At 35.6% G+C, this 25,581-nt stretch overlaps 1 protein-coding gene and 1 pseudogene across 3 annotated transcripts in view; one reads left to right on the forward strand and one right to left on the reverse strand.

Annotated features, from left to right (window-relative positions):
- The window catches only part of CDKAL1 (CDKAL1 threonylcarbamoyladenosine tRNA methylthiotransferase), a 629,213-nt gene that overhangs the window by 440,699 nt on the left and 162,933 nt on the right, over window positions 1-25,581 (forward strand). The gene's annotated exons all lie outside the window — the stretch shown is intronic.
- LOC308500909 (small ribosomal subunit protein eS8-like) lies at window positions 17,748-19,770 on the reverse strand (annotated as a pseudogene). Its single transcript has 2 exons — window positions 19,767-19,770; window positions 17,748-18,368 (listed from the first exon to the last, which is right to left on the reverse strand). The product of its transcript is annotated as a small ribosomal subunit protein eS8-like (transcript).

Below are 25,581 nucleotides of genomic sequence, written 5' to 3' on the forward strand. Positions count from 1 at the left end.
GCATACTTGTCTGCTTTAGTTTTGTATTTTGATTTTATTTTGCTTTATTTGTATTATAAATTTAAGCAAGTTTTAAAGAAATGCAGAAGTGAATGAATACTCCTCTAGAACTTTCAGGCCACCCCATCTGACTTATTTTTCCTTTTGGAGACAGATTTTGATTCGTTTGTGTATTTGGGGATAGGAAAGTAGTGAGCAATGAAATGAATATGAACAAAAGAGAAAATTAGAACTATTATTTTCTGTAGGCCTGAAAATTAAACTTTTTAGGGCATTCTCTGAATATTTAAATGCTCTAATCATTCTCTTTGGAATAAATAAATGGTAGTGATTTTATAAACCCCTGTTCCTACTTCTAGCTGCAGAGAAATCTATCAAGAGAAAGCAAGCTTCATTCTAAACTTCCCTGACAGCTTGTTCATTCATCTGCTTCCTTTTTGTTGGTGTATATTATGGATATGGAGTAACTTTATAGAAAAAAGAACACAATGAAGACTAAATTTCAACTTTATATATTCACTGAATTTACAACTGAACACTTATTAATTTATATTCATTTCTCTTTCATCATTATTTTGAATACACATTTCTATGATTCAGTGTTGTCCATATATTTTTCATTTTTAGAGGTTATATAAAATGTTATTAATTTTACATTTCCATCTTTGCAGTTATTCATCATTGTTAAACATTTGGATTGTTTTTGGAGTTTCTGTCACATAAAGAGTTGGCTAAGAATTCCTTCTCCTTTTTTTGAAATGGAGACCATAGAAGCAAGTTAAAATTAACTATATACACACAAATACATTTGCAGCTAATATATTAACATTAGATAATACAAAACTATTATACAGTACAGTCATATTTTTCTTTTTCTATCTGTAGATTGTAAGTAAATTATATATTCAAAGTATACTTTATAATTTTGCTCATTTTGCAGGGTTATTTTGAAATAGGCTGTGAAGGCATTTATTTGATTGGGAGTCAAGAAATTTGTTGTTGAGTTGGAAAAACTAATTTAATCTTTGTAGTTTCAATTTGTCTCATCTTCTGAATGAGATGCTTAGACTAAACAAACTCTAAAGTTCACTTTTCCTCTAAAATTCTATCGTTTTAATAACTTGGAACACAGTTTTACTGTTTTAAATAAATAAATAAATAAATAAATAAATAAATAAATAAATAAATAAATAAATAAACATGCTTATTATTGTAGCTTTGCTTTTATGATCTATTCTTGGTCTTACCTGTAATTTACTTAATGCCGAATCATAACCAGGAGGGCAACAGCCAATGTCTTTATTATTCCTGTGAGAAAGGCAGACTTTTATGATACATTTTCAAGGAATTAATTTTGGAGAATAGCAGAGACTGCCTCTGTGTGAAACCAGATATGCATGCAGTCTCATCTAAGATGTTACAAGAGAAAATGGTTTCATATCTGGGGATCTCTTTATCGGTTATTCGACATGAGTTTACGCATTATTTTGTCCATTTATACGGTAACGCTTTAGTGGGCTGCAGCCTCCTTATGTTCTCTTTCCTGTTCTTCATCCTTGTCGTGAACTCCCATCACTTGGTCTTTCCTAATTCTCGAATCATCTGGTTTCCGCCTGGCCTGCACCCCACTGTCCTCTCCGTCAGTGATGCCCTTTGATGACAGCTTTGGCATTCTTTTACTTCTGATCCTACCCACCCCTAGCGTTGGCCCTGCCGCCAGTACCCACTTTTCCCCTCCAGATTGCTAACTGTGCCTGCAGAAGCCTGGCTTAAACTTTACTAAAGTAGTCATGTTATTTAATAACCACTGAGCCCCCTTTGCTGTCCATTGGTCTGTTTTCTTTCTCAGTCCATTTCTCCATATTCATATTAGCCATATCCAATCTTTTTCAGCTAATCCAAGCATAATAATCCAACTTTACCCAGGCTATTCAGCAATAAGACCGAGTCTTATATTAACTTTTGCTTCAAAAGACACATTAGGGCTGATTGTCTGGCTGGGTCTTATTTTCGGGGAAACAGGATGCCTGCTAGACTTTTTAACCTTGATGTCCCATTAACACTTCAAATTCAGCTATGACAGAAATCATATTCCCTCTCCCAAGCCAGCCTTACTATTGTAAGGTTGTTATTTCACTTCATTGTACTTGTGCTTTCAAAGTTACCACGACTTAAAATTTATAGATTCTGAACTTGATGCCATTCTTTTTGTTCCCTACATCTAACATCTGATTGTCACTAACTCCTTTTTTTTTTTTTTTACCACTCTGAATGAACAAGAGAGAAAAGGGAGATGAAAGTAAAAGTAGAGAGAGAGTATTGGGAGTCAAGGTGATGGAGGTGGTCAGAAGAGAACCATTGTTTCCTTGGAGATTTCCTCCAAAACTTCTGTTTTGGGCTTGCCCTTTAGGATAAATACGGTAAGACATGTGGGTTGGTTGTCCTAATTTCAAGATTGTGTGAAGGTATGACCATCAATTTTCCATTAAATCCCTTGTTTTGATGCTTTCCTTAAATTATGTACTGGCATGCCATGATGAATTTTGTTTTCATTTGTTTTATAATAGGGAATGCATGCACATGGAAAAAAATTCAAAGCGCAAAAAGGGGACACATTGAAAAAGTAGGTCTCTCACTCCAGCCATTCAGTTTCTCCCTCTCTGGGGTGTTCTCCATTAGGGAGAAGAGTTGATTTAATTGTTCTTAGGGCCCATTCTCTTTCTAATTGAAGCTGACAGAGGTACTGCTGGTTATCTAGTTTTCCCTCATTTCATTGTTTTGATTCATTTTCTATTACTGTGTACCAAATTACCACAAACAATGACTTAACACAAATTTATCACCTCACAGTTTATGTAGATCAGAAGTATGGTGCAGTGGCTGGGTCCTCTGTGCAGGCTCTCACTAGGCTGAAATCCAGATCTTGGCAGGGGTCTGTATTCTCATTTCGGGCTGGGGTCTGGCAGTTACATGACTTAGGTCCCTGTATTCCTGCTAAGTTGTTTGGACACCATTCTGTGCTCCTAGAGGCCACCCACAGTTCCTTGCAGTGTGGCCCTCACAGGTAGTTCACAGCATGCATGTTTGTTTTGCTTTCTTCCAGGCCAGCCAAAGTACTTTTTTCTGACTTTTTCTGCCAAGAATGGCAAAAATCTGTTTTTATGAAAGAGCAACTAATTACGTCATGCCCACCAGTATAATCTCCTTATTTTAAGGTCAACTGATTTGAGACCTAATTATATCTGCAAGATCTCTTCACAGCAACAGGTAGTTTTGTGTTTGGTTGAATAACTAGAAGGTATCTGCCCACCAGGCACTGGGAAAGTTGGGATTCTGTTAGAATTCTGCCTACCACACTCTGCTTTGTGCTTTGTCTTGGGTTGTAAGGGCAGGGCTTGGCTAGGATATAGGGTGGAAAACAGTATCTTGGAGAGTAGAAGTCAGAATTGGGAGTGGGTGGAACCCAATGGAGTTGATCGTTTCCATATTGTAACTGGTACATACGTAGGTCTGTCCCATGCTTTAGAGACTGACCATGCTTCATCTCCTGTGTTTTTATACCCATACCAAGACCCAGTCTCTTGCAGTACATTACTTGCATGGCTTTTGAACACTATTTGTAAAATACTTTAATGCCCCCCTCTTTCTACCATTCTAGTGTTATTTCAACACTGACAACCCATGACCTTAAGTTCACCCCATCACTTCTTTTGTCAAATGAAGAATTACGAAAATGATGATTAATAGTGTCATATACAGTATGTTGGTCAGGTGGAATTAGGACAGAAAATGAAATTTGTAAATTTGCCAGTGATTAGATCATAATTTCATCACCCTGGGGCAGGAGCCAGGTTATGGAGGGCTTACCAGGAAGTTAGTAATGAGGAAGCAAAGCAGCAGAGATAGAGTGTTCTTCCAGAAGTCAATAAAGGAAAGGAAGAAAGGAAAATATTTGGAACCTGTTACAGAAGGGGGATAGAGGAGTTAGGCAAGACAAGCTGCATTATTTTTTTTTTTCTTAGTACAGGTGAGCCTGAATTGCAAGGGGAGAGTATGACAGAGTATACTAGAGAAAGCAGCATTATAGACAAAAAGCCCATAAGGGGTTCTAGAAAAGTGGAATCCAGAGCACAGTTATAAAGAAAGAAGCAAATGTGTTCCTCAGAATCTGGGAGGAAGTTACACCAAACTACACTGACATATGTGGATGAAGACAAAATTTTTGTGTTGCCAGATGGTCTCCATCTTCTCAGTTAAGGAGCCAATGTTATCTTCTGTCACCACTTGTTGGCTTTCCAGTCTTACTCCTGTGAGTCCCCAGCTGTACCTTTGAGCCATCATTGTCTTATCTCTGGAGATTATAACGTCCTTTAAGTATTTTTAATAAAAAATATTTATAAAATAAAAATCAGTGTGTGGAATTACACCTGTTGAATTTCAAATAAACGGCCAATTAAAGCAGCTCATAGATGAGCTAATCCGATAGGTTTTATTTTACAGACTGCATACAGTTTTTTAAAGCACACATGTAGCTTGATCCCAAGACCTAATAAAGCTAGCCAAATCACTAAGGAAAACATCTGTTTTGTTATCAGGCCAACATAAACTACTGCCTACAAGTTCAATACATAAAAGACTTGTTCATGTGAACATGGGGTTAGTTTAGTACAGCTGTTTGTTCATCCAAGCAAAAAATGGATAATCTAATCTCAGCACATGATTTTTGTTGTTATTTTTAAAATAACCAATTTTGGTTCAACTTGATAAATATAATGAAATCAAATATGAGCAATTCATGTATGACATTTTTCCTATCTAAACAAAAGGCACCACAAAGTACAAACATTCATTTTAGAAATTTTATTTGTGAATTGTAAACTCAATTACTTTCTAAATCTTTTAATCTAAATTTTACAATATGGTGAATTGCCTACATGTCATGTATAATGACAGTGTTTTCACTGGTACTCGTTTTAATGAAATAGGACAAAATTGAAATAGCAAATTAAGAACTTTTCATATTGAAATATTCATTCTGTTAATGTTTGTGTATGTTGACGTTAGTGCTTGAGATTCAATATGAATTTTATTTTAGCATCTTCCTCTCTTTATCAACAGCAATCTTAGGCCATCACAGAAACATATAATGTTTAATTAGCATTAAATATTGCCTCAAGAGTTAAGTTCTCAATAAGCAAGATTCTTAGACCCATTATTGGAGACTGAGTTTGTTTAAAATCCACCGAAATTCTCTTTATAGGATTATAAAGAGAATTATATAGAATAAATCATAGGTGATTCCTGAAACAAGGCACATCTAACCTAATACTCTGCTAGGTATCTCCTGTACTCTGATGCTTTTCTTCTATGACCACTATGATCTAGTGGTCATAGATTTTGTTTTAAGCCCAATTCATATTTGAAAGGAAAATTTTAGTTCTATATATATTTTAAACTAGTCAGGGTCGTTAGAAAAGCATCTAGTTTAGGGGTCAGCTTTTTGGGTAAAGGGCCTGGTAGTATTTTAGACTTTGTAAACTGAGAAACAAAATCAAGGATTTATCTATCATCTGTCTGTCTATATCTATCTAGCCATCCATCCAGAAAACAAATTTCTACAAATTTCTTACTGATGAAATTCAAAATATAATAATACTGTAGTACAATATTTAAAATACAGATCTACGAATAAGAAGAATGAAATTATTTGGACAACATTTAACTTACTGGGTTCAAAGTGTAATGTTCCCTTATCATCACAATGAATCACTAATGTTCATTTTTCATCTTTGATGTATAGTGCGATTTTATGTATTTCTTTTTTGAAAATGTCTTTTTACACAGATACGTAATGCCACATATTGATATGAATTCATGATATCAGTATACCCATTTTTATTGAACGTATCACTTGAAAGGCATTTATAGAAATGTATCAATTAGATCCTCCTCTCAATATTTGCCTTTTATCATATCAGTTACTTCTAATTGAAGGTTAGTGTAAGCTCCTCAATCACACAGTTAAATGGATTTTAAAATATGAACATTTCCTTTACACTTGAGACATGAGATCTGAAAAATGTGCTGCAATAGTTTGAGCTCAGAAAATAAATACACTGCAAATTTGTGTGGAAATGGAGAGCATGCTTATTGTTTTAACTTCTGATAGCATAGTAAATCTATGAACACCTTAATATTAGTTGTGATTTAAACAACTTTGTTGTTATAAATGACTTTACTGCAAGATAAGTTTCACATAAAGACAAAATTTGCTATGCAATACTAGGTCAAATTCATTAAAAAACATAATCAAATTTATAACAAAAGCTAATTTTCAAGACCGTTCAGTGCTTGATAATAATGATTGGATGAAGGTGGTTCTTCTCATTGAGAAAATTGGTTACCAACCCTGACCTCAAAAAAATCACAATCACAATATAACTTTACCACTGCTAAGCCTCTGAAGTGGTAGGTGGTAGGGCAAGTCAAAATACTCCTCTTCTGTTTCTGACAAAAATTCTGGAACTAATGAAAAATGTTGAGTCCACAGGAATGAATGAAATTCACTGTTGTCACTCTTGCCTCAATAATATATACCATTCAGATATTTCTACAAAATGCCTACTGATGAGTAGGCTTTCATTTTCACAAGCTTATAAATTTATCTGTCTACACCTTTTTTGTCTTTCACATATATTTTTAGCCACCATCAGTTGTAACACATCATAGCAGATTTCATTTCAGATTGTCATGAATTAGTGTTTTCTCAACATCTTTGAAGATTTTCTTGCCTGTAGTTGTTCCATGCGAACTATTCATAGAGGCTAATTTTCAGTCACTTCAGTTTTGACATTGACTCCACAAATGAACAAAGATAACTTAGCAGTATTTGGTATCACCTCTTGATTCGTCAGAGCCAAAGATTATCACTCAAATCATTTTCTCTTTTTTCGGTTAACTTTTAATATTGGTCTCCCTGTCCTCAACTCAATGTGAACATTGAGAAGAAGGTAGTGGGAAGAGAGGAGACCAGACAGATTATGGTGAGCCTACTAGCTTGCCATTCATAAAGAGAGATGTATATTCCAGGACATTGGTTTTTTTTTTGGACTTTGTTTGCTTGGCCTCACAATCCTTTATTGGAAAAAAAAAAAAAAACTCAAGGGAAAATCCAATCTGTAACAATTACATCTGAAGCTGTTTTGCTTGAAAAGTCAGGCTAGAAAGCATGGAGTGTCAAAGAGAAGGGGAGTTTACTGGAGCTGGAGTGTCACGTGTGAGAGTGGAGACCACGTGGTGCACTCCATGGGGGGCAGCCTTCTGGGTGGGGCTCACGGGAGAACAGAGTGGACAGGAATGGCCGCTTTCATTACTGTCCCTTCATTACTTCAAGCTTCAGCAAATGTTCTAAATCTACCAGTAAGAAGAACTGTAAAATCTACACCTTTAAGTGACTAGATGCACTCTGAAAAAGCTGATTTTTCCTCTTGCCTTTCGGAGATCTCCTTTTTGTGCACATCTGAAATTCCTTTTGATAGCAGTCATTTCTTTTTTTCTTGAACTTTCTTAACATATCATAGTATCTTAAAGGTTTATTTGAGAGATGGTCAGTAGATACAGCTTTTCCTCTATCAGTTTTACATTTCATCCTTCCTTTCCTCATCTATGAATCAAGAAAATATTAATTGTCCAGTACGTATAGCAGTGGATTTGGTAACAGCACTACCTACGAATGAATATTCATGAAGGAGGATTATATATGTCTTCTCACATTCAGCTTCTTCATTGAGAGCTGAGTCTATAGAAGCTGCTTGTACATGTGCACCATACAATAGTATAAATTAATTAGGTGTTTGTTGATGATATTGACAACTAGGAACTTCACTCCGCAATTAGTTTTCTTCTTTTTATACTGTTAACCTAATGGATAATGATCATTCCTCTCAGCAGCTAACCGTTAAGTTTTACAATGATAGTGAAAATTCAGCATAGAAATTAGCAGCTTGTGGAATATAGAGAACATTTAAGGTCTGTACCTCCATACTTGCATTTTTGTATGTTTAATTTCTTAACTAAACATTGATGAACTTCATAATTCCCGAAGGCTTTAACTAATTTTAACTTTTGGAAGCATATCTGTAAAAATGGAATCAAAACAGCTTTATGCCTAAGAAATCACTCAGCTATTTTTTCTTAGAGAATTGAAAAGTGTCGTTGAAACATGGGGGTTTGAGCCATTATGGACCAATGTCAGCCAATAGACATGCCATATAATTTTCTCTCTTTTGATGTCTACTGTTGCAATTTTTCTGTCCGTGCATGACAGTTTTCATGTTTTACATGAGGAGTTGTAACAAATGAGTGTATTTTCAGGGGCTGAGTTTGTGCACCGAACATTTCAGTCAGTTCCCATGAACAGCCCCCCCGGTGCAACCCTTAATAAATGCAAACTTTATTTTTAGCAATGACCTTTCGTAATGTGAGCCTTGATCCGTTGAGATGCTGTTCACTTTTGATGCATCTCCAAATCCCTTTTTTTATGCATTTTAAATCAACACACGCTTGCTCTGAATTTATGCATGTGGATAGACGGAGATGTAATTTAAACACATCTGTTCAAATATGCATTTCAGATCAACTTGGTGCCGGTTCTCATAATACGATGGAGTTTTTGACGGGTATTATATCCCTAAAGTACACACCAGATGGTATTTATTAGAGAATGAATAGAAATGAAGTTTGAGGATGTTGAGCTTTTTGTCTTAAGTCACTCATATTTTAGTCATAAAACAATAATGGTCTGATGACCTGTGCCCCTAAGATAAAGCTTCATGTGAGACTGTCCCTTTAGATCAGGGGTATCCAAACTGCAGCCCATGGGCCAACTGCGGCCCGCAATCCATTTTTAATTGGCCTGCAGCAAATTCCAAAAATATATTTAGTTTACTTAAATAAACCAGGTGAGGCAATATGTACTTCACCTCGAGTGAGTGGCCCAGCTGTTTGTGTGTTTTACCACATATGGCCCTTGGTGAAAAATGTTGAAAAAAGTTTGGACACCCCTGCTTTAGATGAATGTCTCTCAGTTAAGTTGAGATTAAAAATATTTTTTGTTAAGTAGTCTAGTCATTATCACTGAGAAAGTTAGATGAGAAAGGGATAAAGTAAATAATAAGTTGTTAACAATTAGGTACTAGCTACCATTAATACTTTGTAAATCATATAAACAATAGATTTAAATTGAATAGCTTTATTAAAAGTCCTCATTCACTTTAGATATATGTCAATGAATAGTCACAGATTTATTTTAAAAATACAGTGATACTTTGGGGTCATTATTTCAATGCCTAAAATAAGATTTCTTCATTAGTCTTCAAAGCTAAGTCCTCCTCCCCCCTAAATTACTTGTACTGAGAATAAATGACATAACCATTATACAGTGATCTAAAATTTATATACAAAAATCATTGCCTTTCAGATTTACCATTTTCAGTTGTGAGCTATGCTTAAATGATTGTCATTTCAATGAATATGGAAAACCATGACATAAGCAAGCATTGCTCTTCCCCTAATTCCTCACATCCCTCTCTCCTTCAAGCATCTATCCCCCTGTGAACCTTTATTTCTACACCTGCACAGGAGAAGCTGACAAGATTGAAGTAGCGCATGTGGTGGTGAGCCCTTGATGGGAGGGAGACCAGTGACTGGCAGGGTTTTCAGAGCTGTAATAACGAGCTTTTGTACTTATTTTCTTCTCTAGAATTTATAACACTGAGAACCAGTTCCAAAGAGCTGGATCAAGGATAAGAAACAAAATCTATATGCCGCATGCCTTTTTCATGCACTTGATAAGAAGCTATATTCTCAAGTCTACAATCAGATGCAAGTAAACCAGACTTAGATTACATCTGAGCTATTATTGACTTCTACAAACAACACCACAAATTAAGACTTTTTCTCAAAGATCGAGACAGAAGGAGTGCAAAAGGAAAGCGATGATTGGTGAGGTAACCTGCAGTTATGTTAGGCAGTAATAGGAAACATTTTAAAATATTTGAAATAATATAATTGCTTTACACTGGGAACACGTACATGAATAAAAGATGTTAGCAGGTGTCCTGCTAGTATGGCATCTCATGCTGTTGTATTTATTGGAAATATGCACACCATCAGCAGATTTAAATTTGTAAAAAGTAATTGAAACAGAAGGTTTGAATACAAAACTCAGGCTTAAAATCATGTAACTCCTTTCAACTGAATTTCCAATTTAATAAAATACAGTTTTTGTATTGTTACCTTTCTTAGATTTTTCACAATTACTCTGAAAATCATATTTTCTTGGTATTTCAGATTTTTCTTTTGAATACTTTAACACATAACATACAGTACTTGCCTATAACATTTGATTTCTCCAGTACATAATTTGATAAAGCTTTTTGTGGCATTTTTATTTTTGGATGACTAGAGACTTACTGTTTCGTGTATTTCTAGGTTATAATTCTTATGATTAGTAACCTACAGACTTTTAAACATGACATTATTATGCTCAGTGTGCAAAGACACATTTCCTTATTGTTTTATGTTCATCAGTAAAACTGATTTTCAGACAATAAATTTTACGGATAACACAGTTTTTAGCTTTAAATAAAGGAATGCACATACTGCAGTGCAATTTGCTTTCTGGTGAAAGTGTTCATTTTTCTGTTTTTCTTCTTCCTTTTGAACTGTTTTGTCCCTTGAATGTATTTAACTATCAGGGAAAATGTGGAGTCAAACTGCTCAAGTCTTAATCCATTTGAATTGGCCGCAGCTTCCTCCCCAGCATTTCTTACAGCTCTGTCCTCTTGCCTCATCATTTAACTGCAGACTCATTTCCTACCACCATACTCTACAACCAACACCATCATTCACCTCTGTTCCCGCCCCTCTGCTAACAAATACTTTTTTAGATCCTTACTGTGCACTGAGGAGTGAAAAACTAGATGTAACAGGTCCCTGCCCTCACGGCACTTAAAGTCCGTCCGTGACACAACAAACACTTCCATAGTAGCACTGGATACTCTGGTTTGTGTCTGGGTTAATTGCCTCACTCTTCTTCCAGGCCTAACACCCCAGAATCATGTGGACTCCCTTTTTTTCACTTTTCACTGTCTACACTCCCTTCCACCACTACCTTCCTCCACTCAGGTCAGTCACAGTTCCCATGATTATACCATCTCTTACTCCCCCTTTCCATCTCATCTCCACTCTTGCTGTCCTAACTGAGGCCCTCATTTTCTTCTGCTCTATCATCTTCCTCTCATCTAAGTCATTTTTAAGGTGTTGCCAGAATCATCTTACTGATCCACCTAAGCCTTTGGTATTTCCTTCTTGCCACACTTCTGCGTGCTGGTCCTAAGCTCCTTTTTAACCAGCAGATCCAGTACACCCTTTCATGCATGCTACATTCGATGGCGTTTGTTATTTGTGTCTTTTCTACCTGAATGCTTTGCTCTTGCTTTTCCTTCTGTGGAGAGTCTTTTTTCACTTTCTCTCTATGTCAGTGCAGTCCAAGACAGGAACCCCATGTGTCTTTTGAACATGTGGAATGTAGCAAGCCCAAATGGAGATGCGCTGTGAGTGCGAAATACACACTGGCTTTTAAAGACTTAGGAAGAAAAAAGGAGAATGTAACATATCTCATTAATTCTTATATTGATTGATTACATGTTGAAAATGATAATTTATGTACATTGGTTTAAATAAAATATTGTTAATTGCTCCTGTTTCTTTTTTAATGTGACTACTAGAAAACGTCAAGTTACATATGTTGCTCACATTGTATTTAGTGGACAGCATCTCCCTATACCATCTGCCTCTATCCTCTGAGCTCTCATGCCACTTTCCTAAAGGCTTCTTGCCTCTCTTTTCCCCTCTGCATTGCCTTACTGTAGGATTTATTATAATGCTCGTGAGGCACTTACTCATTGTGCATTGAATTATAGTTATTTATCAAGAGGTGGTATCCACTGAGTGAAGAGCTCAGGATTTGGAACCAAGATCCTTGGGTTCAAATGCAGTTCTGCCGTTTACAGTCCGTTCCCCCCTTAATCACAAAGAGATAGGTTCCAAGTCCCCTAGTGAATACCTGAAACAGCAGTTAGTACTGAACCCTTTATATACTATGTTTTTTCCTACACATGCATACCTATGATAAAATTTAATTTGTAAATTAGGTACAATAAGAATAACTAATGATAAAATAGGACAATTATAACAATATATTGTAATGAAAGTTATATGAGTAGAGTGTTGTCTCTCAAAATATTGTACTGTACTCACTTACAGGAAGCACTTTACAGCTTCTCTTTGGCATATCCGAATTGCCAGCATCACTACTCTTGCAGCTTGGGAGCGTTGTTAAATAAAATAAGGGTTCCTGGAGCACAAGTAATGCAAAATTATGTCAGTCGGTCAATCTGATAACTGAGAAGGCTGAGTGACTAAGGGGCAGGCAGTGTCTACAGTGTGGAGACGCTGGACAAAGGCATGGTTCATGTCTTGGGCAGGATGGAATGGGATGGGGTGAGATTTCATCACACTACTCAGAAGGGCATGCAATTTAAAATTAGCAAATTATTTCTAGAATTTTCCATTTAATATTTCTGGACTGCAGTTCACTGAAACAGTGGAAAGAGAAACTGGGGATAAGGGGGCACTGCTGTACTTACTGTGTGACCTGGTGGGAGTCATTGAACCTTTCTAAGCTTCAGTTTTTTTATGTGTAAAATAGAGATGATACTCATACCCACCTTATAAGAGTACTGGGAGGACTAAATGAGTTAATACATGGAAAGCACTTAGAACGTTTCCAGACATAAAGTGCAATATACATGTTTTCTATAACTACTAATACTGTCCTATCACTACTAGTGGTGAATGCCTAACTTATCTAGACTGAGATCTCTGAAGGCAGGTATAGCATCTTGTTTTCTTTATATAGCACAGTGCTAGAAAATAGAGCTACCTTCTATGATATTGATTAAATTCATTATCAACTTAATTGATAATATTGATTGAATTGAATTTTCACTGGGAAGTCATTCATCAAAGCCCAGAGACTCATCTGCCCACATTTTACAAAAATGATTTCAACATAAGGGTGAACTACATGAACTTTTAAGGTTCTTTCAGCCCTCTACCCCCCAATATGTGTGATAGTGGTTTTTTTATTCATTTTGTTTTCACTGTCCTTGGGGATACTTTCTAGGTGGGTCTCCTAGACATACTTCCAAGACTGCCCTTACCTCCTTTCATAAAGCATTTTGGACTTACTTAAGAATATGTTGTGCCTCTATGGTTTCACTGTTTGCTTTGCACTTTCATATATCTGAAAAGTATTCTGTTCAGCATCCTTATTTTAGTGGCAGTACTTACCTTTGCATTTTGCTCCCTTGGCATCATTTTCTTATAATTTTCTGTTATATTGTTTATGTTCACGTTTTATAAAAGTATCATAATACAATTAAAAATAATAATTCTTCAAGGCTAGCTGGAGAATAAGACTTTGACTTTAGTACATGGCTTAGGGTAGGAAACCTATGGTCACACACTATACAGCCCTGTATCTGGGACTTTGATGAAATAGTCATTACTTGTGTTTTACCACCTGGGTTTCTTCATTTACTTTTTTGGATCAGAAATTGATTCTGTTAAAGCTGTTTGCTAAAGGAACTGTTTGCTGTGATTGGGGGTACATTCATAGGTTGAAGTGGAATATAAACACTAGTGATATTACACTGTTTCAGTTAATTTCAGCAGATTCTACATTAAGAGGTGGCAATCTGCAGCTCTGTATGCCTTGTCACGCTCATAAACTTCTGCAGTTTTTTGTGTGTGTCTCTTCTCCCCCCAACTACCCAACTGGTGTTATTTCTAATTTCATCTTCTCTAAGGCTTATAATCCCATTTATTCCACCACTTCTCCTTATCCAACCTTTTCCTTTGTATGATATGGAGCCTGGCACTGTCAGTCATATCTCTGTTTATCCCCATTGGTGGCTGGAAATGCTGTGCAGCCCTCTAGTGTACTCATTCTGTTTTCTAATACCCTTCGTTGTAGCTATTCAATTACCATCGGTTGGGTTGACTCAGATTGTCTTTAAATCAGGCTTTCATCTAATAGAGTATGGTACCCTGATGCCTCTCTGGGTACATTGGTAGTCACGGACATTTTCTCCTTCTCTCTAAATCATGGCATAGAAACCTATTGCACGGGCTGTTGTTCCTGAGAATTACTCAGGTTAGCAGTTTGCGAGGCAGTAGTGAATGTTCAAATGCTGATTTCCCTATGCAAATACTTCACCTCTGCAAAGTAAAAATATCACCCCTTCCTTCTCATGGGGTTGTTTTGATGTCTGTGAAATGCCATGGGAAAAGGAGTATCAGTGTGTGGGTATTTGCAGCCATTAGTTGGATCTGAATTAAATGAAAGAGATGCTTTGGTTTTTGTGTCCAGCTATGAACTGTCCAGGACTCGGTATCAAGCACCACTACAGATATCTAAATATTCCTCAGATTCTTTTGCCAAAAATGATGTCATCAGAGCTACTTTCTAGACCTTGCATGATTTGGGACATGATGTGAAGTGTTAAAAATTAACAATATTTTTTGTTTTCTCACTGCCTCTCTCAGCCAAGGGCTAGTTATATCTATTAATGTTTCTAGTCTCATGGGATCCTATCTCTCAATTTGTAATTTTGGCACCACTGAGAATGTGTATGATAAAACCAGAGCTTTCATGAATATCTTTTTGTTCACTACGGGCACAGATATGATAATCTGCTGAGGATTTTTTTTTCTACATTTCTTTTCCTTGGGTAAAAGGATAAGTGAATAAAGCACAAGGAGTCAGAAAACCTAATCCCATGCTTTCTCTACTATTAACTAGTCATCGTTTGGGAAGAAAACACATATGAACTAGTCGCACATGAGCTACTAGCTCGGTATCAAGTTGATATTGTGGCATTTTCTGACACCAGCTCCTGTGAACCTTATTGAGCAGTTACTTTGTGTCATGAACTCTTTTAAGTGCTTTTCATATATTGACTCATTTGCTCTTCAAAGCAGCTAAGGAGAGGTACTATTTTCTCCATTTTATAGATGTGGCAATGGAAGCAGAGAGGGATGAAGTAATTGCCTGAGGTCGCACTGCAATAAGCAGTTAGAGTCTGGATCTGAATCCTAACTGTTTTCAGTCTGTGATCTGAAATGACAAACTGTCTCCCACGGATGGAGGCCCTCTGACTCACCTCTTTGCTTCCCCTGCCATATAGATAAAGACTAGAAGTTCACTTCTTGTACTTTAAAATAAAATCCTGAGATTTATATTAGTGAACGCAGGGCACTCATTAGTAGGTATGAATAAAGCGTATTACCTTATTGAGTTTATTTATTCGTCACCCCTGTCTTTTCCCAGCTCTCCCTTGCCCGTCACCTTTGATTCAACGGGCACCTTTATTGCGCCTCCACCGTCTGGGAGATCGCCGTGCTAGCTCCACCTCACTGCTGCAGAGACGGCTATGGCCTCATCCCAGTCTAGCAGGTGTTTATGATTTACTAGGAAGCTTAACACAATGAAACAAACGTGGAAGGTGCCAAGCAGATTGTAACAGGGCCATCACAGTGGTGTAAAGAAAGGAACTTGAATGAATTAAGATGCAGACAGAAACATCAGGAAAAATTTCATCAGAGAAATGGTCCACAAGTGATGAGAAATGTGGATAGGTGCTAGTAGATTGTGGACCAGGATTGCTCAAGAAGGAAGTATTCTGATTTGAATTCTATCAGTGAGAATTTTGTGATAGTGGAAAGGTTGATCCACACTTGCATTTTGGAGCATATCATATGCCCACTGTCCCCTCAAATTCACCCTGGGATGTCCTTAGGAGTAACTTAACAAAAATCAGCGTCATGGGCCTGGTTGGCTAGAATGTCTGCAGATAATAAATATTTTTGGCTTTGTGCAACAGACTCTGTTGCAACTATCACAGTTACTCAGCTCTGCCCCTGTACCCGAAGCAGCCATAGACAATATGTAAATGAACGTGTGTGGTTGTGTTCCAGTAAAACTTTATTTATAAAACAGGCAATGGCTGAATTTGGCCCTGAGCCATAGTTTGCCAACCCTTGATCTGATTTTTAGGGTAAACTCAATTTAAACAAAACATGAGTTCAACTAATAAGGGATAAAGCAAGTAATTGTGAATAATTCTGCTGTTTTGATGGCTTCTGGTTCCCTTCCTTCTTTCTCCCTCTCTCTATCTGTATTTTGTTTTCAGTATTATTTTTGATGATAACTATATAAATTGCATTTAGGATCGCATAAGACGTGAAATGTAAATGCCTCTGAGTGACATTTCTTGGTGATGACAACACTTTCATTAAAAGTAAAAATTTGCCTAATTTCTTATTTAGACTGCATATTAGAGGCAATTGCGCTATACTTGTGTAATTTTACAAATTATTCTTCCTGAAAACTGCTGTGTAGTCACCTTCCAATTATGCTTTCCCGTTAAAGAATGCTATGATCTGGGTTTGAGTCTCTAAAATTTCAATAAATGTATTCTTTTTAGAGTTTAATTTTTAAAGATTTAAGAAACTTACTCAACTTTGTAGTTTTTGCCCTGTCCTGATATTCGTTTAATTGGTTCTGCTAATGTGAATGCCCTTTCAAATATGAAAAAAATAAAGCAAGAGGGAAAAGTTGATTATTTCTGTAATTGGATTTTCTCTTGAATAAAATGATTGCACCCACTTTATCTTTCTGACTTAAGGGATGGGGGTGGGAGACCAATTTCTTTCATATTATAGTCAGAAGCAGACAGAAGGTATAGTCTGTTCCAAGGTATCAGAATAGTATATTGGTTTTGGTTGTAATTAATTATTGATGCTGAATATACTCAGGCCCCTGCTTTCATTCCCAAACCTAAATTTCCACTGTGTGTAAAATAATTCCATCCAGGAAGAATTCTAATTACTTTAGTAATTATCGTCTTATCTCTAAATGGAATTCAGACATTTGCTGCAGTTTATGAATGTTAGAAATGTTTCATTTCCTTTTTACCTTGAATAACAGAAAAATATACATTACTGAATCTGGCCTTATTGAACCTTATAATTTATGTTACCATAGAAACAGAAAAGCTCATAAAAATTGTGTTAACAGCACCATAGATAGTAAATACCTTCACTTTAACCAGCAATATCATACAATGATTTTAATAACAGATGTGCAAAAATTCTGTGAATTTTAATATGGTTCCTTTTAAATGTTATGACAATATTATCCAGTATACTTACTTTTAATTTTTAAAGCAATATCTTTGGTCTTATGTAAGGCTTTGTGGTTATTCCAAAACATTTGCTTTGTAATGCAAGCATAGTGTTACAGGATAAAAAACTTACTCAACATAGTACTTACTTAATTTTTAGTTAACAGTGATGATTATTTTGATTTTTGCTTGAAGCCAAACTGTGTGTTTTAGATTTATACCAGGTTTAGAAATGTAATGGATGACACTAAATTCTTTGGTGTCAACTGCCTCTGGTTGGCCCCCTCTCTTGTTTTTGGCCTATTTGACAATCATGTTTCTTTTGAGTTTCAGAAACATTCTTCCCATATAATTGATCAGTTTTTACCACAGATTTTTTTTTTCCCAGAACACAAAACATCTTTATTACAGGAATAAGCTAGGAGGAAGGATGATTTATTTGCCTTTCCAGGCCTTGATTTTCCTCAGCTAGAACTCCAGCTCCTTGCCCTCTAGCACACAGCCATCTGCCTGGCCACCCTGGCCTGGTCTTAAAGCGATGCATGCAAGAAGCGTGCCCTGCTGGGACTGCTCCTTAGAAGACTGCAGATTTGGGCATTCTTTTTCCTTTCATCATATTTCTTCTGAATTTTCTTTGATCGTGTTTTGTTTAAAATCTCTTCCTCTTCAGGAGTCAGCTTGGCCCCCATCTTGCGGCCCAGGGGCAGTGCATAGTGGGACTCATACCACTGTTGGAAAGGTGTGCTGTCAATGAGCACGAGCAGTTCTTTACAAGGATCTTGGTGCTTAGTCCTTAGGGTCTAGGGTCTTAGTTCGTAGTTGAATGCATTGCAGACCACATCAATAATCATTGTTCTGTGCGTATAACACTCCGAGCCCGAGGAGAAGTTCCCCACACCCCGTCTCCACGCACACGGACTGTGTGTATGTGGCTGGGACCAATCTTAGTGTTGGCTGCAGGGCATCCCAGCTCATATTTTCGCTTCTTTTGGGAGGGCTTTCTCTGGCCCCTGGTCTTGCGGCGCTTGTGCCAGTTGTCCGGAGAGATGCCTAAGGCTCAGTGCCGATTGGAAAGACAAAAAGTAGAGTCACAGTTTCGTTTGTCTGCCACATATATTTAATAGTTATCATTATTTTTGTTTTACTGTTCTAAATTGTAATTCCTCAGGATATCCAGATATTTGTAAAACTTTAGCAAATCATTTGCTATTTTATCCATATTCTGCTTCCTTTCCACGTTTCATACATGCTAGTTTTTACATCAAAAGAGTAAAACTACCAAATTGAAACTAAGGGAGCCATCTGAATATTTTGTTTTCTTATTAAAAGGAGTTTTATTACTTTTAAAAAGATACAATAATTTTTAAAACTAATTGCTACCAAATTTCTCTCACAGAGAAGCCTTGAAAGGCTATCTTTGGTTATAAATATCACTTACTACAATTAACATGTGAATTGTCTGTTAGCATGTAGATTTTGGTTACTATTTGAAAACAATTTCTTCAATTTGGTTTAAACTTCTCTCTAAAAATCAGAAATTTTATGTGTTCTACTTTGTAAAAGATTACAGATATTCATTTATTGGAATACATCTATATTTTTATTGTATTGTTTGCAAACAAATAGAATTGAGCTGTTTCTAAACCTATCTTTTTACCATTTATTTCCAATTGTATTACTTTAGTCTAAAAGAATATAGTCTGTGTATATGCAATCTCATTAAAGTAGTAGGATATGGACATTGGTGAGTTTGATTATTTTGGTCCGGATCCTGTTAGGAAAAAAAACTATGCTAGTTATTTCTACCAGAGGACATTCAATGGAGGAAATTCATTACAGACTGAAAAAGCAAAGATTGGGAGTTGCTTTGCAGTAGAGAGCAATGTCTACTGAAAGCAGTCACTACCACTAGGGCTATGGGAACAAAAGAAGAGGTTGTGTTCCTAGAAACTAGGAGCCAGGACCATGGGGTTGCTGCCTTGGAAACAGGAGGTAGCCACTTCCAGAAACACATAAGCTTCTTTCTGCTCCCACCTTCTGACCTCCTGTCCACGCCTCCTTTCTCAGGACCTAACAGGAAGCCAACTGCCAAAGGAACCAAATATGCTTTTTGGACTTCCAACCCCAGTATTACCGTACAGAATATATGAGCGTGAGGCTAAGAGACAGCAGTAATAATCCCAGTTTTTATCATCTCCCAAGTAATATCATAATTGACAGAGTGAGACCTGTTTTATGTTAACGGATTTTTCTGTTAGGTTAAACTTGATGAAATTAATGATACCTGACCATTTTTGATTTGCAAAACAGCAATGTCATCTAACTCACCTTACAGATTCTACTAAATCTACCACTGACATGATGATTATTTCACTCAGGTTAGTCAGATGAGCCTTACTTTCTCTGCTAGAAAAAAAATGTCTAATACACAGACTATCAAAGATTAACTATTACCCATTTTTCCTAATATTTTTTTGTCGATCCAAAAGCAGTCACAGAAATGATTCCTAATCTTATTTGGGTCACAGAAGGCTTTAAGAATCAGAAGAAAACAGTGGTCACTTCCCCCTGAAAAATACCATTTTTCATTCAATTTTAGAGGGTCCACAGACTCCAAGAAATTAACTCTAGAATGACATAAAGAAAGCGTATTGTTGGCATTGGCACTTTTTTTATTTAGTGTTTCTTTAATCTTCATTCATCATAAACATTCCTACCTGAAATGCATACTGTGGATATACACCGCCCTCTGAGTTTTCAGTAGGAGAGTGATTCTAGGTACTTCAGTGGTGATTGTCATAGAGAGAGACATAAACGGATGGATGGATGGTTTTTCAACCCTTATCTAAATATTTCAGTGTGTTTTCTGTTTTCAACCCAGGTTCTTTAAAAAAAAAAATTAAATGAAATTATGAAAATAAATTTAAAGCTCCTGAAAATTTTCTTAAACTTATTTGAAAGTGTCATATTGTTTCTCTTTAAATTTCCTCTTTCAGGATGACTAGAATGGTTCCTTGTAGTCATATATTGGTATTTGGGAAATAAGTTGTTTCCCTTCTTCTAGTCTTTTATGATGTCATGCTTTGAACATAATATTCTTTTAGCCTTAACCTTGCCATTTATTATCTCTGCCTTTCCCCCTTATTTGGCCATATTTCATTTGATTACACTCCGTCAAAAGTTTAGCTATTGGGACTTCTTAGAAGAAGTGTTAGAAAGGAATCTTGCTATGTCTCTGTCTTCAGAAAGGTTTTTGTTTTGTTTGTTTTTTTAATAGGTTTTTTGTGGGTATAATTTGGATACCATAAAATATGCACCAAATGTTAAATGTATAGTTTGAAGATTTTTAGTAAATTTATATATTTGTGCAACCAACATCACAATTTCGTTTTAGAATGCTTTACTTATGACAAAAAGTTCTTAATGCCTGTTTGGAGTCAATCCCTGCTCCCACCCCCAGCCCCAGGCAACCCCTGATCTGTTTTCTGTCTTTATAGTTTTGCTTCTTGTAGAAATTTCATGTAAATGGAATCAAACAATAAGTAATCCTTTGTGTTTTCAAAGCTCATTCATGTTGGTGCATGTATCAGTAGTTAGTTCTTTTATTTGTAAATATATTTCCATTATATGGATAGGCCACATTTTGTTTTTTTATTCATCAGTTGATAGACATTTGGACTGTTTCCATTTTGGAGCTATTATGAAGAATGCTGTTGAAAACAATCCACATGGAAGTTTTTGTGTGGACATATGTTTTAATTTCTCTCAGGTAGATAACTAGGAGTAGATTTTCTTACTCACAGTAAGTGGATGTTTAATTTTTTAAGAAACTGCCAAACTTTTCTGTAACATTTGAAATTCTCACCTACAATGAATAAGGGTTTCTTCACTTTTCTCTACATGCTCACCAACATTTGACATTTTTCAGTCCTTTTTGCAATATAGCCATTCTTCTGGATGAATGGCGTCTTATATGATTTTAACTTGCATTACTTGATTACTAACGAAGTTGAGCAACTTTTTGTGCACTACTATAGCTATTCATATACCTTCTTTAGTGAAGTGTTGGTAAAATTTATTGTTCATTATACAGTTTTGTTATTTGTATTCTTATTAATGGCATCTCCTCAGTAAGTCCGTTTTATCAATTGATCCAATTTTTTTTAATAGATTGTCATTTTGGTGTTGGTTATGCTAAGAAACCTTGGCCTAACATGAAGTTACAAAGATTTTCTCCTATATTTTCTTCTGGAAGTTTAGTAATTTTAGCTCTTATCTATATATCTTAGCATATATCTGTGATAGTAAAATATATTTTATGTATAATGTAAAGTAAGGGCCTAATGGCTTTCTTTTTTTCCCTTGCATCCGTTATCCAATTGTTCCATTGTCTCTTGCCTTGACAATTTAGTCAAAAATTAATTAACCATAAATGTATGGTTTTTATATTTTTGGACTCTAAATTGTTCTATCAATCTATCCTTATACTGCTACCGCACTGTCTTGATTACTGTAGTTTTCTAGTAGTTCTTTAAGTCAGGTTCATCCAGCCCATCAACTTTGTTCTTTTCAGAATTGTTTGACTATTTCCATGTACATTTTAGAATTAGCTTGTCAGCTTCTATAGCAAAGCATGATATTTTGGAAGCAGTTGCATTGAATGTGTATATCAATTTGAAGAGACACAGCATCATCACAATACTAAAACTTCCAGTTATATACAGAGGGTGACAAAAATATGTATACACATTTTAAGAAGGAAAAGCTGTATTAAAATTGTAATACTCAGTATATACCAATAACAAAAGATGAATAAAAGTCACGTTTGACTTCTGCAATGACAAGAGGTGCTCAAAGTCGTTACCATCAGCGTCCAGACACTTCTGATTACAGCAAACTACTGCTTGAGTAACATTGACCAAAGTGTCCACTTGTATACATTTTTTGGCACCCCCTCTATATTTTCCATTTATTTAGACATTCTTTAATTTCTCTCAGCAAATTTTAAGAAAAATCTCTAAATTCTCTGATTCTAGAGTACAGGTGTTACACTTCCCAAATTTATTCTTAAGTATTTTTTGTGCTATTGTGAATGAAATTGTTTTCTTGATTTCATTTTCTATTGTTCCTTATTAATATATAAAAATACAATTGATTTTTGTATGTTGATCTTTAGCTTTGCTTAACTCACTAATTCTAGTAGGTTCATTGGATTCTTTAAATTTTTTGCATACACGATCGTGTCATTGGCAAAAGACAAAAAAAAAAAAAGCTTATTTCTATCTTTTCATCCTATATGCTTTTAATTTCGTTTTGTCACCCTTCTTCACTGAGTAGAACTTCCAGTAATATGTTGGGTTAAAGAAGTGAGAACAGAAATCCTTGCCTTGTTACTAATCTTAGTGGGAAAGCTTTCAATCTTTGACCTATAAGTATCATAATAGCTATAGATCCTTTATCATGTTGAGGTTGTTTTTCCTTCTATTCCTTGTTTACTGAGAATTTTGATCATGAATGGGTATTGGATTTGTCAGCTGAATATTCTGCGTCTACTAAGGTCTCCTTTATTCTTTTAATATAGCTTATTGCCGTAATTGATATTTGCATGTCAAACCAAGCTTGTTTTCCTGAGATTAAAAACTTGGTCATGATATACAATGCTTTTTGTATGTTTCTGGGTTCACATTGCTAATATTTTGTTAAGAATTTTTGTTTCTGTGTTCATCATGGATATTGGTCTGGAGTTTATTTTTAATCTCTTTCTCTGGTCTTCAGATAGGCTACTGCTGTACTCATAAAATGAGTTCTTTTCCCATCTATCTTTGAAAAAGTTTTTGTAGAACTGGTTTTCTTCTTTCTTAAATGTTTGATGGAATTCACCAGTGAAGCCATCTGGGCCTGGGTTGTTTTTTGTTTTGTTTTCTTTTGCTTCGTTTTGTTGTTTTGGTGGTAAGATTTTTTAATTACAAATTTAATTTTTGTAATAGATAAAAGACTACTCAGATTTTCTGTTTATTTTTAAGTCTTTCTTTATAATGTATGTCTTTCAAGGAATTTGCCCATTCCATCTAAGTTTTTAATTTATTGGTATAAAATATACCCTTCGTTTCCCCCCTTTTTTTTTTTTTGACGTATAATTGATATACAGAATTCTGTTAGTTTCAGGTGTACATCATAGTGATTCAATATTTATATACATTGTGAAATGATCCCCATTATAAGTCTAGTTACCATCTATCACCTTACAAAGTTAATACAGTACTGACCTATATTCCCTATGCTGTATATTATATCCCCATGACTTGTTTATTTTATAACTGGAAGTTTATACCTCTTAATCCTCTTTACCTATTTTGCCCACCCTCTATTCCCGCCCCTCTCTGGTAACCACCAGTTTGTTTTCTGTATATATGACTATGTTTCTGTTTTGCATGTTTGTTTGTTTTGCTTTTTGATTTCACATATAAGTGTTTGTCTTTCTCTGTTTGATTTAATTCACTTAGCATAATACCCTCTAGGTCCATCCATGTTCTTGCAAATGGCAGGATTTTCTTCTTCTTTATTACTGAATAGTAGTCCATTGTACATAATTGTGTGGGAGGAAGAAACTTTATTCTACCCGCCAAGGTTTTTTTCGGCTGTTCTAATAATTAAATTTATGTGAGATATTAATAAGAAAAAATAACCAAATTTCATTACATACATATGGGAACCCCACATACACGAGAGAGTCAGAGATCCCACATACATGAGAGGTTCAGATACAGTAAGTTAAAATGAGGGATATATGAACTTCTGAGCTAAGGATGTTGTAGGGTACCTTGGGGCTTCAGAGGGAAAGAAGGTCATTTCAGAATAAAAAGAAGAGCAGATATTCAGTATTTAGTGCTTTGCCCTGTCATATAGGTAAGTCAAAAAGGTTATCCCTGATCATCTCTTATTGTGGGCAAGGCCCCTAATTTGAAATCTTCTGGGTAGTTAAAGGAGGACAGAAGTTTCTCTTGAGCCCATAGGGTCTCGGTTACCTTTAACTCAATCCTCATACCACAGAGGCACATCTTAGGGTTTTCTCAACCCCTACAGTATATACCACATCTTCTCTATCCATTCATCTATTGATGGACACTTAGGTTGCTTCCATATCTTTGCTATTGTAAATAATGCTGCAATGAACAAAGGGGTGCATATGTCTCTTCAAATGAGTGTTATAGCTTTCTGTGGATAAATACCCAGAAGTGGAATTGCAAGATCTTAACAGTAGTTCTGTTTTTAATTTTTGGAGGAATCTCCATACTGTTTTCATAGTGTCTGCAAATTGAAGACAACACAAATAAATGGAAAAACATATCGGTCTCATGGATTGGAAGAAACAATATTGTTAAAATGTCCATAATCCCCAATGCTGTCTACAGATTCACTATAATTCCCATCAAAATACCAATGGCATTTTCACAGAACTAGAAAAAAGAATGCTAAAATTTCTGTGGAACCACAAAGGACCCTGACACCAGCCAAAGCAATCTTGAGAAAGAAGAACAAAGGTGGAGGTATCATGCTCCCTGATTTTAAACTATACTACAAAACTATAGTAATCAAAACAGCATGAACTGGCATGAAGTTAGATACATAGATCCATGGAACATAATGGAGAGCCCAGAAATAAACCCAGACATATAGGGTCATTGATGACATCCTTTTAGTGTTGATGATGTCTGTAGTGCTGTCTCCTTCATGCCTGAATTTGGTCATTGTGTTTTGTTTCTTTGCAATCTAGCCAGTAGTGTGGTAATTTTGTTGATTTTTTTTTCTCAAATACACATGTATACCTTTATCTATATTGATTTTTCTCTATTTTCTCTTTTTGTTGACTTCTTATTATACCTTAATTATTTGCTTTATTTGTCTTACTTTGGGGTTGATTTGCTTCTCTTTTTCAGCTTCTTTAGGTGGAAGCTTAGATTATTGTGTTTACCTCTAACAGAGACATTTAAATCTATAAATTTCTTTTTAAGCACTCCTTCAGCAGCCTCCCATATGTTTAGATATAGTATTTATTTTCATTCAATTCAAGATATTTTTCCCCTCTGTACCTCCAACTTGCTTTTCCTGGAACTATTGAGTAATTGTCCTGGAATTAATCTCCATAGGACTAAAAAATGTTTCTTTTAATCATGTGTTTATGCCTAATAATTTTAATAGGTCTGATCCCTTTTCTGATCATTTTTATCTTTTTCTTCTGAGATATCAGCATCTGTATTAGTCTCACTTT

The sequence above is a fragment of the Rhinolophus hipposideros genome (genome assembly GCF_964194185.1).
Source record: "Rhinolophus hipposideros genome assembly, chromosome: 8".
Lineage (NCBI taxonomy): Eukaryota > Metazoa > Chordata > Mammalia > Chiroptera > Rhinolophidae > Rhinolophus > Rhinolophus hipposideros.